At 38.6% G+C, this 13536-nt stretch overlaps 1 protein-coding gene across 1 annotated transcript in view; it reads left to right on the plus strand.

The window, feature by feature from the left end:
• The window catches only part of Ola1 (Obg like ATPase 1), a 129931-nt gene that overhangs the window by 15998 nt on the left and 100397 nt on the right, over positions 1-13536 (plus strand). The window lies entirely within an intron of this gene.

Below are 13536 nucleotides of genomic sequence, written 5' to 3' on the forward strand. Positions count from 1 at the left end.
GGTACTACACTTTCATTCAGTGTCTGTGCCAGGTCCATGGCACACAAACTTTGGAGATTTGGGCTAAAATACAATGTTTTGAGTCTTTAAGTCCTGTTAGGTGTACTGTTTTATGTCATTTGTGTTGCGGAATGAAACCTGTATGACTTAGGCTGGAGAGATGGCTCAGAGGTTAAGTGTGCTTCTGTTCTTTCAGAGGACCTGAGATTGGGTCACAGCACTCGTATCCGGTGCCTAAGAACTTCCAGTTATCTAGCTCTAGAGCATCTGGGGCCTTCATCTGGCGTCCACAGGCACCTTCACACATGTGGCATACATACATATAAACATGCACACATCTTAAAAATCCAAAAAAAGAAAAAAGACAAAAAAGACCCCCCAAAACCCATGAGATTTGATAATTTTATGGGTTTAGGACTATGGTGTGAGCCTATGTCCTGTGCTGGCGCCATGGTGACAGACATAATTTTTGGGTGACAGCCACTGCAGCCAGTCAGTGAGCTTTCGGTTCAGTGAGAGACCTTATCCAAGAAAGAAGGTAGAGCATGACTGAAGAGGCTGTCTGATGTCAGCTTCCGGCTTTTACACACACTGGCCTTATATAGGAACCTCACACACATGAACACTTACCACAAGTGTGCACACATACCAGTATACACACATAAACATTCAGACTGCCTGTTTACTTTATGTGCAATCATTAAAGGAGATGCTGGTTTATTAAAAACTCATATTGGGGGTCTGGAGAGATGGTTCAGCAGTTCAGGACATGTACTGATCTTCAGAGGACCCTCGTTTGGTTCCTAGAACCTACATCTGGTTGCTTACAGCCACCTGCAACTCTAGTTCCAGGTGATCTGACACCTCTGATCTCATACACAGATACGTGCATATATGCACATAATTAAAAATAGGATAAATCTTAGAAACACACAACACCAAAACCAAAACCAAATCAAAATAATTCTTATTAGGGATGGGTATATAGCTTGGTGGTAGGGAATTTGCCTAGAATGTCCAAAAACTATGTTTTGTCCCCAGCAGTGCCCTACCCCCAAAGAAAAGTGTCTGGTAGTTATAAAAAAACACTTGAAATTCTTATTTCAAAGAATTATTTAGTAGATTAAACTGCTTTTGAAAATAAAATAAGTGTCTCTTATGCTTAGTGTATATTACTTTTGTGGAAGATTTTATTGTTGGGAACATCTGTTTGTACCAGTTTGTTTATTTTTAAATCTTTTGAAGCTAATTATCCAAAATGCCTTTTTAGGTTAGTCATTTACATGAACTGAAGCAGCTTTTTAAAGTAAAATAAATTGCCAACTCCTTCATTTACTTTGAGGCAGAAATACAAGTGATTCAGAGCAGTTTTTGAAGTAGTTCCATAAGATAACTGTTTAGGGGCTCAGGGAGGCCTGCTCCAGCTCCAAGAAAGGTCGGTTAAAGATGCCATGAAAAGGAAATGATGATCCTGATAGTTACATTTGAGGATAAAATAGTTTGAATGAACAGTGTGTATGTAAGAGAGAGAGAGAGAGAGAGAGAGAGAGAGAGAGAGAGAGATATCAAGGGATCTGATTGATCCTAGGCCACTGCATGCTAGTCCTACCACTGGCCCATACTCTGATCCTCTCAGCTTAAGTATGTGTTTTAGAATCAAACTGATTGTTACTATTGATTCCCACTAGTAGTTATAAAACTGAAAATAAAATCTGCATTTCTGAACCATAATTTTCCATGTAAAATAAGTGTAGCAGTGCTACACTATCTACATAGTCATTTAGTAGTTGAAATAAGAGGTGTCTTATGTTAGCACACATAAACTATTGTTTATAATGCTGCTTTTTTGTGAGTATAGGTTTTATTTTATATATTTTTTGAGATATGGTCTTAACCATGTAGCTCTAACTGGTTTGAAACTCGCTATGTAGATCAGGCTGGTCTTGAATGGAGGTCTTGTCTTCTGAATGCTGGGATTAAAGGCATATGCCACCATTCTCATGCATAAATGTAGATTTTAAATGACATATATTTTCTCTTTTCCCAGTATTAAAAATTGTGCTAATATGCATAATATTTGCTATTTTTAATCACTGTTATGAGTGAAGTTCATTGTATTAAGTGTGTTCCAATTGTTAGATAACCAGTATCACCATCCATTTTTTGAGACTTTAAGAAAATATTCATGCTAATTATGCTTCTAGATTTTTTTAAGATGCATATTTTGCTTACATTGTCTGTCTGTGTCTGTATGGTTGCTTGGTTCATGGAGGTCAGAAGCCAGCATTAGAGCCCCTGGACCTCAGGTACACGTGGTTATGTGCTGCCGTGTCAGTGCCAGGGGTCAGACTCAGGTTCTCTGCAGGAGCAGCACTGCTTCTACTTGATGAGCCATTTCTCTAACGCCCAAATTTTACTTTTTATCTGTATAGGTGTTTGACCTTCATATATATATGAAGGTCAAACACCTATACATATCATATATCATGCGTTGACCACAGACATTGCCTGTTGACCACAGAGGTCACAAGAGGGTGGCAGCTCTTCTAGACCTGGAGTACAGATGCTTTTGAACCTCCATATGAGTGTTAGGAACCAACCCTGTCCACTGCAAGAGCAGTAAATGGCCTTAACCAATGAGCCATCTCTCCAGCCCCTTTAAGGGACTTCTTAATCTTCTTAGACTGAAGCTAAGCACCTTTTCAACAGCACTCCACAGTGTACTTACTCGCTCCAGCTCCAGCCTCACTGCCCTGCTGTCTCTGAATTTGATTGCCTTTTGTTTTTTTTTTTTGTTTTGTTTTTTTGTTTTTTGTTTTTTTCTGAGACAGGGTTTCCCTGTGTAGTCCTGGCTGTCTTGGAACTCAATCTGTAGATTAGACTGGCCTCAAATTCAGAGATTCACCTGTCTCTGTTGGGATTAAAGGCAAGTACCACCATTGCCAGGCTGAATTTGACTTAAGTATCTCAAGTCAATGGATCATACAGTATTTCCTCCTTTTGAGACTGACTTATTTCATTATTATTTAACTACTACATCATTGTTCATGGGTTGCTGAATAGCTTCCTATTATTTATTATGTATAACTTTTAAAAATTGCAGATGTTGTTGCTAATGAATATTGTTATCATGGCTGCCTTCTTTGTATATATCTTTGATATTTCTCAAAGAGAGACTTAGCAAGCAGAAAGATTTGTGAGGGATATAATACACATTTAAATTCTGATAGGCATATCTAGGCTCTTTTTCTACTCCTATGAGAGTTTTAATTTTCTAATACAAATTTTTGTAAAATATATAAAAGGTTTAAAATCTATAATAGTAGGGTATATAGATATACATTGATTACAAATTGAAAGTAAATATTGTTCTAATTTACTTTATGATTTTTGTTTTTTAACTTTTATACCTAATGCTTCTTTTTTTTTTTTTATTAGATATTTTCTTTACTTACATTTCAAATGTTATCTTCTTTTCTACTTTTCCCTCCGAAAATCCCCTATCCTCTCCCCTGTTAATGCTTCTCAATAGCTTCCTGGGGTTTTGTTTTTTTGATTTTGTGTTTTTTCAAGGTTGACAGTCATATAGCTCCAAGCTGGCTTTGAACTCAATCTATAGCCAAAGATGACCCTGAACTTCTGATCCTTTTCACTTTGTGAGTGCATGGGATTCTAGACTCCTGGTGTGTGCTATGCTGGGGATCAGAGGTAGGATTCTGTGCATGTTAGGCAAGCATCCTGGCAGTTGAGCCATGTGTAGTCTCTCCTGCTTCTCAGGAGAACATTTATTGGGAAACTTTCTGTAATGCCTAGTTAGTAAATACATTGTTCCATTGTATATTGTGTTTATGTGTACTAGAGAGTATGTGTATGTTATGTGTGTTTGTAATGCTTGAAAGGTACAAATGTCACTCTAGCTTAGGGTCATAATCTAAAACTGTTAGTGTGCTGACCTCTGTTCTAGAGTTCCTTCATGCAGTATAGGCTCTTGACTGCTGTGCCATTTTCCAGTTCCCACTGCAGTCTCATCTGTTTATAGTTTAGGCTGGCTCCTGGGCTACATCTTCTGCTTAGGAATTTCTTGCCTTCTTCTGTGTCTTGAAGAAACTTCTTTGGATTTCTAGAAGTTTCAGCATTTCAGGTTTTAAATTAAGGTCCTTGATTAATTTTGAATTGATTGTACAAGGTGAAAGAAATCACGCTTTGCCAGTACTATTTAATAGGCTGTCTTTATCCAGCATATGTTTTTGTCTCCTTTGTCAAAATTATGTGGGCATAACTTTCTTGGTTGTTTCAGTTTTGGGTCCTCTAGTGTGATCCATTTGCCTACCCATCCATTTTTATACCAGTACCAGGTTGTCTTTGTCACTGTAGCTCTGTAGTCTAATAGAGGCCAGGTATTATAATACCTTAGCAGTGTTCCTACCTTTGGTTATTCATGTTTTTTTTGTGGTTCCATAGGAATTCCTGAGTTGTTTTTTTTAAATCTGTGAAAGGTGACATTAGAGTTTAAATAAGTAAATTGACTCTGGTAGTATAGGACCCCCCCCCCCCCCAAGCATTCTGTGAATCTAGGAACACGGGATGTCTTTCCATCCTTTTTGATTTCCTTTTTCAGTGTCTTGAAGCAGACCCCTGAAGCTCATTTGCCTTCTGGCTAATCTAGAGGAGTCAGTGAGCTTCAAGGTCCCTTTCTAAAAAGTAAAAAGTTGAGAGTAATTGAGGAAAAATACCCACTGTAGCCTCTGTCCTCACATACACGCATGTGAACCAGCATACACATATACCTACATATACCTACAGCAACACACACACACTCACACACTCACTCACATACACACACACACACACAGAGTAGAGGGTGAGAGAAGAAGCACAGGGCATCTCTCAGCTTCTGATCTCTGAATGTGCATGCAGCGGGCAAGGGGGCATGCAAGCCATGAATGGCAAAGACATTTGCTGTGTAGTGTGATGTAGCTAATGGAGAGAGCTGCAGTACACAGGTTTAAAAGCCAGCAAAGAAAATTTGTATTCCTCTTGTGGGAGAAGGAAGTTGGAGGAGGTGACAGGAATTTAGTTATTATATCTGGTAGACCCTTCATAATTTAATACACACACACAGACACACACACACACCTAAAACGAAAGGAAAAATCAGAAAATGTGCCTGTAATAAGTGTCAACTTAATGCCACATAAAATTAATGACAAAAATATCAAAATAAGTTACAAAGAAAATGGATTAGGTTATGTGAATATCAAGATTAAAGAATAAACTTATATTTTAAAGTAACGGATGCATTATTCTTGCCCTCACAAGCATGTAAAGGAATGTAAAGACACTTGATGGAAGAAAACTAAAAGTGGATGAACAGTTAACATCAGCAGTCAGTGTGGAGGCTCAAGATAGGAAGGAGGGAAGGAAGGAAGGAAGAAAGGAAAGGAAGGAAGGGAAGGAGGGAGCGAGGGAGGGGGCTCCACAGCTCAGACTTGAGTGAAAAGTTGATGAGAAGCCCCCAGGTTTTGCCACAGCGTTTGAGTTTTGAAACATTACTATTATCCTCATTTTTCAAATCTTTAAAAAGATTGTTTTTGAGCTGGGAGGATGAAAGCCATGGATGGCAGACATTTGCTGTGTAGTGTGATGTAGCTAATTGGAGAGAGCTGCAGTACACAGGTTTGAAGCCAGCAAAGAAAATTCAGATTCCCCTTGTGGGAGAAGGAAGATGGTGGTGGTGGGGTGATAGAGGTGTTAAGCTCAGAGATGGCCATTTGAGTGCTTTCTGTTCCTCCTCTCAGTGGCAAGCTCCTCTCCACTCTCCCCAGTGCTACACAGATCACAGAGGGCTGGGGTGTCAGTACAATGCTGGGTGTCCCTTCGAATGTAGAGTGTGCCAGTTTTGGAACATAGAAATGCTTTTATTATATCATAATAATTATAATACTAAGCTCAAGACTTCTTTTTGGCCAGTAATTTATTCTTTTTAATTTTATTTTCAGTGCTTATTTCATAAAGTAAGAGTCTATTTTAGGAAATATAGCATTTCAGATTTTAGAATAACTGCCAGTTTTGCCATGTAGCTTTAATTAATTAGTTAGTTATTTAGATAATGACAGGCTCTCCCTATTAGGTAGTTTTCCCGGAACTCCTTATCTAGACCAGATCCACCTGCTTCTGCCTCCCAAATGTTCCCAGATTAAAGGTGTGCACTGCCACTACCTGCCTGTGCCTTGGGCTTTTGTTGCTGTTTCTTTATGTTTCTGAATATGCAGTCTTAATCCTTAGAAAACACTTTCCTCTCCAAATAGGATTGCAAGCATTTGCTAAGTAGACTTCTCTTGGTTTTTCCCCCTCTTCAGCTGGTCAGCCCAGTTCTTATGGTCACAGAGCTAAGATCAGATCATGTAAAGATGGTTTCTGTGCAAATGGTTAGAAGTTTTGGCAAGGGGAAGTAAAGGCCCTTTTCCTTTCTCCTGAATTATTAATGGCAGATGTGTCTTCTTTCTGTTTTATATCACTAGTTCCCTATATCTGTTTGAATTTCATATGTCACAATTGTTTAGTTAGAGCGTTAGCAACACAGTTCCAGAGAACTCCGTTAGTTTTGTTGTGGGCACTCGGCTAAACAGAGCTGAAGGTGGGGCTCCAGATTTAAGTTGCCTTTTTAGTTTATTTGGTGTTACAGCCCTCAAGGCACCACTGCTTTATAGAACTGCTAAATGAGAAGGTAAAACTGCCTTCATTCAATTGCCCTACCCCCTTAGGTTAAGTTAGGTGTTTATATGTTAGTAAATCACCTTTAATTACCATGAACATAAATTTCTGTTTTCAAGAGCCCACCTTCTCCCCTTCATAAGCTTGTCATTTAGAAGTTTTAAATGAATCACACATTTTTGCCTAGACACAAATTGCCAATATAAAGTTGTCTTTGATTGTATTCTAAAATAATGGAGTTTTCCCCCTTGGGTTCTATAATTATCTTTTTCATCAGTATTTATTAAATTAATCTAGTATTAGACTTCAGCAAATAATTTGACAAAACCCCATATGTTTTCTTTGTTTCTTCAGAACAATTCAATGGAATCAATAATTCTGCAGTAGTTCTCATCTACATACACAAGGAATTCTAGTAACCAGCCTCTGTTTACTATGGGAAATACTATAGCAGAAATAGTTTCTCCTGCTTTAAATTGCAAGGCTGTATGAAACTGTTTAGTCTACTAGCGATTTGCAGTTTAATTGGATATATTTTTATATCCTTGGTGGTCTTATATCTTATATTTTAGGTGATTGGAGCGTTCTTATTTTTCTTGAATATATTTTCTGACATAACTTGGAGGTTTCATTTCCTGTCCTCTGCCCAAAATAGCCAACTGTAGGGGTCACTTTGTAACTCTTGTATCAGTAATGAGTTTCAATTCATCAGGGATGTGGGAACAGCTTCTAACATCCAGGAGAATCTCTTGATCCTCAAGCATCAAGTTTTGAACCACATTTTTCTTGGTTGTCAGAACTCTGTCATTGGTTAGGTCAGGAACAGGCTTGGTTTTGATAATCAGTGCCGTCTGTAGTTGTTATACTTGAGTGAATGGAATCAACCTCTGTAACCTGTACTTTTGTAAACTTCCCATGGGTGCGTTCAGCTCTCCTTTGTGGGCTAAGTGTGATTCTCCTACAGCAGTGGTGACACTGACTTCAAGACCAACTACACTGCTTGGCATTACCATTTTGCAGATGTCTCTAGTAGTAAGTAATTAGAGTGGTCCCTTGATTCAAGTAGCTGGCGGTAACAGATTACCAATGGTGGAGTAGATTGAGATTTTAGTTAGTAAGATGAGTATGAAAGGGAAGTATAGTGGGTAAAATAAGGATTAACTATTAGATTGACTCTGCAAAGAAAAAATATTTCAGATGGGTAAAGTAGCTGGGAGGGGAGTGCTGGGTACTTTTAGGAAACATGGTTTAGAGGTTGCTAAAGTTGTATAATGTTTTAATTAAGAAGTAAAAACAGAGTGGATCAAGATGAGGAAGGCAGGAAAGAGGCAGCTGAAAAGGCCTTCTAGTAAACAAGGTGTGGAAACCATAAGCAACAGTCTTAAAACCTAATTGAGCAGCATGCAAACAGGAGCGAGCACCATGAGATGTATGTAAGAGTGGAAATAAAATAGAGACACTTACAGACTGAGTTGCTGGCATTCCTTCACTGAGCTGAAAAATGTGAAGTTCTCAGATCCCTCTGTCTCTAACAGGCTGCAGGTGCTTTTGTTGGGAAGGGGTCCTTATAGCCTCAGTGTTCTTGGGGTTCTGGCACAAGGGAGTGTGGGGGAGGCTGTAAATCCTTTCTTGATATTTCTCTGGGCAACCCTACCCTCTTGTCCCCCTGGTCCCTAATGTGATGAATAGCACCTCTTTCCCTTTCAAAGTCTGCTGCTCTACCCGGGGCTGCTCTTCCAGCTGGGCCATGCTTATGATTGTCTTGTTTGTTTGTTTGTTTTGCTTGTTTGTTATTGTGTCTGTGTGTGTACACTCATATGTGAATTCATGGTCCTATGTATATGAGCCCATGGGTGTGTGCAGAAGGGCATGCATATATCCCCACATTTGTGTTGGGGCTACAGGTTGACATCGATGTCTTCTTTGATTGTTCTTTATCTTGCATGTTGAGGCAGGGTCTCTTACTTGAGCCCACAGCTTACCTATTCATGTAGTTCCACTAGAACTTGCTCTGGGAATCCCATCCCTGCCTACAGGAGGCTGGGATATAGCTGGGTCTCCATGTCCTCTTAGACTTTATGTGGTTGCCGAGAATCTGCACTCAGGTCCTTAGGCTTATACAGCAAGTACTTTATACCTACTCCACCTCCCCAGTTCCTTTGCTTTAAAAGGAAGGCTTCGTCCAGCACCAGTAACAGCATGCGGATACTAGTTAATTAACGTTTTTGGTTTTATGAGACAGTCAGAGTCTGTCTGTCTGTCCTTCCATCCGTCTAACCCCTCCCTCTCTACCTCTCTCCCTCCCTCCCTCCTTTCCTCCCTTCTTCCCTCCCTCTCTCCAGGGTTGTTTTCCTGTGTAATATCTCTGGCTGTTCTGAAACTTGCTATGTGGACCAGGCTGGCCTTGATCTCACTGAGATCCACCCGCTTCTGCATCCCGACTGCTGGGATCAAAAGCGTGCACCAGCATACTTGGTTTGAGACAGTATCTTACATAGCCCAGTTTGGCTGTGAGTTTACAGTTGAAGCTGGCCTCGAACTTCTCTACATGGCTACTTTTCCTGTGGTTTTTAAACATTTGTATATGCAGCCTGAATTATTATAGACTATTTGGCATATGTCAATACACTATCTCATACAAGTACTTTTATCCCAGGAGTTAACTCTGGTTGGTCTGTTTTGCCTTTTCTTTTGTAGGCTGAGAATACTGTATTTCTCTGTTCATGAGATGTTTCATTGTGTAAAGATTACAGCAAATATTCTGAGAAATTATATTATAAAAATGTTGATTATGAAGTGATAAAGGCTTCTCTTTATGTTTATTTCTATAGCTACCTGTTGTGTTATGTGCATAGTGTATACATTCGAGCAAAATGCTCATCCCTTGTCAGTCACTGGGGCAAGGACAGAAGTGACTTGTGCTTGTTTTGTAAGATGTTCCTTTGTATTTGTGATACCAGCTTTGTTTTATACAATTAAAGTATTACACACTAGAATATCAGTTGCAACCACTAAATGGAAGGACCCAAATTTGTTGACTAAATGTATGTAGCTGTTGACTGCTATTTAACATGATAGATTTATTAAACAATTCTCTAATTTTGGTAGCAAGTAAAAACATGGTTTATATTTATATATATTGTATATTTACATTTATTCTATTTATATTTTTCTAATTTTTTTTTTAAGATTTATTTATTTATTATATGTAAGTACACTGTAGCTGTCTTCAGACACTCCAGAAGAGGGCACCAGATCTCGATACGGATGGTTGTGAGCCACCATGTGGTTGCTGGGATTTGAACTCTGGACCTTCGGAAGAGCAGTCGGGTGCTCTTACCCACTGAGCCATCTCACCAGCCCTATTTTTCTAATTTTAAAGTTGATCTTCATTCAGATTATAAACATGCATATGTGAAATATTCTTCAGTTGTACAGTTTGATTTCTGATGGGTTTACTGCTTTAAACAAACATTCACTATCATTTTAATGGTATTGTTCTAATTTTCAAATGTCTGCTAAAATGTGCTGCAGTGATTTTTATTCCTTTTCCCCTGGTAGGGAAAACAGAGTAGTATAACTATTCAATTAAGGTTTAAGATTGATGTTGGAATAATATTTAGACTGTTAGCTACCTTCTTTTATACTTGCACCAACATTAACTCTGCATTGCAGTCTACATGGGTAGAGACTTTACCAATGTCTTTTTTGAATCTGAATTTCTCGCTTGATTTGTTAAATAATTCTGGTTTTAATTTATTTGCATTGTTAAGAACCTTAGAATATTAACATTATTTAAATTTACAAGTATTTTCTTCAGATAATTATTTCAGTGAACAGGTTTTAGAAATAATTGAAAATTGCTTAGTTAATTTTATATTAATTGATTGCTTGTACTTTGTTTAAAAAAACCTTAAGAATGTCAGTATTTAGCTTTTTTTTTTTTTAAAGAATTACTTATTTTATATATATGAGTACACTGTAGCTGTTTACAGACACACTAGAAGAGGGCATTGGATCCCATTACAGATGGTTGTGAGCCACTGTGTGGTTGCTGGGAATTGAACTCAGGACCTCTGGAAGAGCAGTCAGTGCTCTTAATGACTGAGCCATCTCTCCAGCCCCCAGTATTTAGCTTTTATTGTAATAAATTGTGAAAGGTTAATTCAGAATAAGGGCATATGTTAATAATAGCTAGTGCTGTGTCCTTATGATGTATTAGACTTTGTAAGCTGCAGCACTGGTCCCTGTATAGAAACCACACGCCTTCAATGATTCAAAGACAGAAAGCACTCGCAACCAAGACTTGTTATCCTTTTAGAAGCGAGCTAAATCCACATGGAAGCCTTATTATTTACATGGGCAAAATGTAAGATTTGCTTTTGGCTCCTTGGCTGCTGTGATGTGAGTGGTGTAATATAGTGGACGTTGGTTCAGAATGGCTAAATGAGTCATAGGAACAACATCTGCTTAGAAGGCCCCAGAGACAGCCCGAATTATGCTCTGAGATCTCCAATCAGTGCATCTGTTCCTGAGACTTGAGTTGCTACAAGGATAGTTCTCTATTTTGGCACACTCACTGTATGAAGACAGCATATGAAATTTTTTTTATTCATGGAACTGGAATATTTGTGCTGGCGATATCTAAATAGTAGAGTTACAGTAATGACACTTGAGACTAGAAATACAGGAAAATGGCAATATGTAAGTTAACTTCAACTACTTCTTGTCTTCGACTTGTTGTTTATGGTAAGAGTTTTACATTGCAGACACATAGGTGTTAATGTCTTATAAAATACAGGCTTTAGAACAAGGGAAATGTAGATGGAGGCCAGATGCCTAGATGCAGATAAGATGTCTAAGAAGAGCAAGACTATAGGTAGGTGCCTCTGGAACCTAGATGGAGTGGGGTGAGGGAGAGTAGACACAGAGAAAGTTGAATTACATACATGTGTGAACTCATTAGTATGCATTTTGTGTTTTAAAAATCACCCTTAATTTCACTGCTCAACAAGTCATTAAATGGGCAGTGTCCACGTGGACTTCTACGAGGAGATATTACCTTACTGGGAGATCTGAGTCTTATTTAATTTTTAAATTTTATTTTATTTTATTTTTTATTTTTTAAGAAAGGGTTTCTCTGTGAAGCCCTGGCTGTCCTGGAACTTGCTCTATAGACCAGGCTGTCCTTGAACTCAGAGATCCACTTGCCTCTGCCTCCCGAGTGCTGGGATTAAAGGCGTGTGCTACCACCTACACTACTTGACTGAGATCTGAATTTTATAGTTTTCATTATTTCAATATTCTCTAGGCTGCAGTTCTTTGCAAATTTACCAAACAGTATACTTTATTCTTTTAAAAAATATTTACTTAAGGTTTGTTGTTGTTGTTAAGATTTTTAATTTTATTTATGTGAGTACACTGAAGCTGTCTTCCTACACACCAGAAGAGGGCATCAGATCACATTATGGATGGTTGTGAGCCACTATGTAGTTGCTGGGAATTGAACTCAGGACTTCTAGAAGAGCAGTCAGTGCTCTTAACTGCTGAGCTATCTCTCCAGCCCTATATTTTATTCTTTAAAAAAGTAATTTTAGTTATTTAAATAGTTGTATGAAGATTGTTATAAGTATGTTTAAAATAATCAAAAAATTTAATTTATGGAAATATTCTAAATTTCAAAAATCAATTTTTGCTATGAGTTTGAAAACATTTCCCCTACTATATGTTATAATTCTAAAATGTATCATTGTTGTTGAGCAAGTATACTTTGCTGTAAAGAAAACAAACTTTTAAAAAAGTTATAAGGACTTTGAGTTTATATCCTGGGGTGTAGACAGCTGGTAGGAGTATCATTCCTGAGAGTGAAAAGGCCTGACTGACTCCAGAATGTGAGGGCATGAGCACTGATGTAGGGAGTGGAGGTGCTCTCCTGGCTAGACGTCGCTGGGCAAGGTAAGAGGGTAAGACTGCTCTGTCTGCGCTTCCCACAGCCTAGTGAAGCCGAGTACTGGCTGCTGCAGTGAAGTCTGTGAAAGTGGCACAGTCAGGGTTCCTTGTCACCTTCTTCAGCTCCAGCAGTAGGGTGAGAACCCATGGAGATGGAGGATGGGAAGCGTCCCTCAAGTGTGTGTTGTTCACCAAAGAGAAGATGGTAGAGTCAGGATCCTTCTGCCTCTTGTTATTAAAGGAATACCCTAAGGCTTTAGGACAGTGGTAAAAATTCATTGCGGCTGCTGAAAGTTGGGGTGGGTGGAATACACTTTCTAAGGAGTTTGTTAGGTTCACAGCTGTGTCTTTAGTGATATGAAGATAGTTCAAAAAGATGCATTCTCAGCTCAGAGTTCCATGGCCAAGGTAGAAACATGGTGAGAATAACAGCGTAGTTCACCTTCCAACTGCTGTTTACCATCAAAGTAACATGTTTCTAATGAGTTACGTAGAGGGAAAAAGAGTAGTCACAGTGCGAAGGAAAGATGTCAGCGCACAATAGGATGGACAGTACTAATAAACCAAACTGCATCCTAACCAAGTCCTCTTTAGGAATTTGAAGTTCACAGCCTCTGACTCTGCATGTGTGCAGTGGTACACACACATGTACACACACACACATACACACACATCATAAATATAGAGTAAAAATTATAAAAAAAATCTACTCTGTGTAAGGCATATGAAAAGTGTTTCAGTTTGTGCTGTTTCCTACAGGGTATTTTTTTCCAGTAGAAAATTATGAGGCATAAGAGACCAGGGAAAACATACTAATAGAAGCCCTTTACTGGCTCTCACAGGCACAGCACACACATGGTGCACATATATAAA

The sequence above is a fragment of the Mus caroli genome, unplaced genomic scaffold, assembly GCF_978045245.1.
Source record: "Mus caroli unplaced genomic scaffold, Mus_caroli_1 scaffold_2, whole genome shotgun sequence".
Lineage (NCBI taxonomy): Eukaryota > Metazoa > Chordata > Mammalia > Rodentia > Muridae > Mus > Mus caroli.